We start from the raw sequence: 3,162 nt of genomic DNA, 5'->3' as shown, positions 1-3,162 counted from the left end.
GGGTGCTTTCACACTCGCACATTTTGGTCTGTTTAAATCCAGTTCTAGCGCCATTTGGTCCGCTGTAAACACAGTGACACTTGACCAACGGAACACACCAAGATTTTTTTTTTTTTAAATTTGAAACTGTTCGGTCTGTTTACCACGCCTAGGATAAGTTGCTTTCACACTGGCACATTTTAGTCTGTTTTAGTCCAATTCTAGTTTGTTTTGGTCTGGCGTGAACACAGTGACACTTATAGACCAAAGGAAAACAGGATACTTTAAACTTGTCCACTGTTAAAAGGTGTATTTGTTTAAATCCAGTTCGAATACAATTTGATCTGTTGTGAACAGTGACACTTTACCACACCTAGGATAAGTTGCTTACACACTGTTTGTAAACGGTCTGTTTAATTCCAGTTCTAGCGCCATTTGGTCCGGTGTAAACACAGTTACACCTGACCAAAGGACCAAAGGAGAACACACAGACTCTGTTAAAGGGTGCTTTGACGCTGTGGACCGTTTTAATCCAGTTCTAGTATGTTTTGGTCTGGTGTGAACTCAACGACCAGCAGACCAAAAGTGTGCTTCTTACTGCTAAAACCTGGAAAATGGCTCCCAGTTAAAGGAATGTTGAACATATAAACAATCATATTTCAATGGATACTAGGGTGACGGCACGCAACAGTCATGTCAAAGGTGTTATTGCACTACTGTCTCAATGTCTTGTTTACGTGAGCATACTCAACAAATGACAAATACCATAGAAAAGACCTACACACGGGTGAAACGAGAAAACCAGCAGTCACGGCAACAGACATGGGTCTATTCCTCTTGGAAATTGACTCGACTGGGAGCACTGGTAACTGCCCAGTGAAAGACTGAATTTCAAGAGGAGTCAGGTCTGCACAGCTAAACCACCAAGCTGTGAAACACGATAAGGCTACAACATCTAGAGAGAGAGAGAGGCAACAAAAGGCTAACGTCAACACTGTTAGAAGAAGCTCCTACAGCTCCAAAGGTTCACGGGGGAGCCACACGGAGGAGCCATGCAAACAACGTAAACATACACACGCGCACGCACACACACACACACACACACTCCCTCGCACTTTGGGACAGTGAACGTCGAGACCGGAGAGACACCACATCTGGATTTTACACAGGGATACACATTTGACAAGTTCACGTAGGGACCGAAAAACTGCGAAAATACTGCATTACGAGGGAAACCATCAAATATATCACTATTGGTTAAAATGCGTAGAAATCCAGACACTTTATGATTTTTAAGAGTTATGTCACTGATTTTGGCTTATTTCCATAGTTTCTTTATTAAATAACGCTCACTGTATATATACTCTATGTACATTCTGTCTGTAGTATTTGGCACAGTGGAAGCTCCAATGAAGTAAAATCATGTACCGTATTTTTCGGAGTATAAGTCGCTCCGGAGAATAAGTCGCACCGGCCGAAAATGCATAATAAAGAAGGAAAAAAACATATATAAGTCGCATTTTTTGGGGAAATGTATTTGATAAAACCCAACACCAAGAATAGACATTTGAAAGGCAATTTAAAATAAATAAAGAATAGTGAACAACAGGCTGAATAAGTGTACGTTATATGACGCATAAATAACCAACTGAGAACGTGCCTGGTATGTTAACGTAACATATTATGGTAAGAGTCATTCAAATAACTATAACATATAGAACATGCAATACGTTTACCATACTTGCCAACACTCCCGGTTTTACCGGGAGACTCCCGTAATTCAGCGCCTCTCCCGATAACCTCCCGGAAGAAATGTTCTCCCGACAAACTCCCGGAATTCAGCCGGAGCTGGAGGCCACGCCCCCTCCAGCTCCATGCGGACCTGAGTGGGGACACCGGCGACAGTCTGTTTTCATGTCCGCTTTCCCACGATATAAACAGCGTGCCTGCCCAATCACGTTATAACTGTAGAATGATCGAGGGCGAGTTCTTGGTTTCTTATGTGGGTTTATTGTGATGCAGTTTCATTAACGTCCTCCCAGCGCGGTAACAACACACAACAACAGCAGTCACGTTTTCGTCCACCGTAAAGCAGTTCGTCTGCCGTAAACAGCAATGTTGTGACACTCTTAAACAGGACAATACTGCCATCTACTGGATAGCCTCCGGAACACTGAAATTCAAGTATTTCTTTTATTTATATGTATAATAAAATATTATATATATATATATATATATATATATATATATATATATATATATATATATATATATATATATATATATATAGCTAGAATTCACTAAAAGTCAAGTATTTCATATATATATATATATATATATATATATATATATATATATATATATATATATATATATATATATATATATATATATATATATATATATATATATATATACACACTACCGTTCAAAAGTTTGGGGTCACATTGAAATGTCCTTATTTTTGAAGGAAAAGCACTGTACTTTTCAATGAAGATAACTTTAAACTAGTCTTAACTTTAAAGAAATACACTCTATACATTGCTAATGTGGTAAATGACTATTCTAGCTGCAAATGTCTGGTTTTTGGTGCAATATCTACATAGGTGTATAGAGGCCCATTTCCAGCAACTATCACTCCAGTGTTCTAATGGTACAATGTGTTTGCTCATTGGCTCAGAAGGCTAATTGATGATTAGAAAACCCTTGTGCAATCATGTTCACACATCTGAAAACAGTTTAGCTCGTTACAGAAGCTACAAAACTGACCTTCCTTTGAGCAGATTGAGTTTCTGGAGCATCACATTTGTGGGGTCAATTAAACGCTCAAAATGGCCAGAAAAAGAGAACTTTCATCTGAAACTCGACAGTCTATTCTTGTTCTGAGAAATGAAGGCTATTCCACAAAATTGTTTGGGTGACCCCAAACTTTTGAACGGTAGTGTATATATATATATATATATATATATATATAATTCACTGAAAGTCAAGTATTTCATACATACATATATATATATATATATATATATATGAAATATATATGAAATACTCGAGTTGGTGAATTCTAGCTGTAAATATACTCCTCCCCTCTTAACCACGCCCCCAACCACGCTCACCACCCCCGACCACGCCCCACCCCACCCCTCCCAGAATCAGAGGTCTCAAGGTTGGCAAGTATGACAT

Source organism: Entelurus aequoreus, linkage group LG26 (genome assembly GCF_033978785.1).
Source record: "Entelurus aequoreus isolate RoL-2023_Sb linkage group LG26, RoL_Eaeq_v1.1, whole genome shotgun sequence".
Classification (NCBI taxonomy): Eukaryota; Metazoa; Chordata; class Actinopteri; order Syngnathiformes; family Syngnathidae; genus Entelurus; species Entelurus aequoreus.
The sequence above is the reverse complement of the archived record's forward strand: the minus strand, read 5'-3'. Positions refer to the sequence as shown.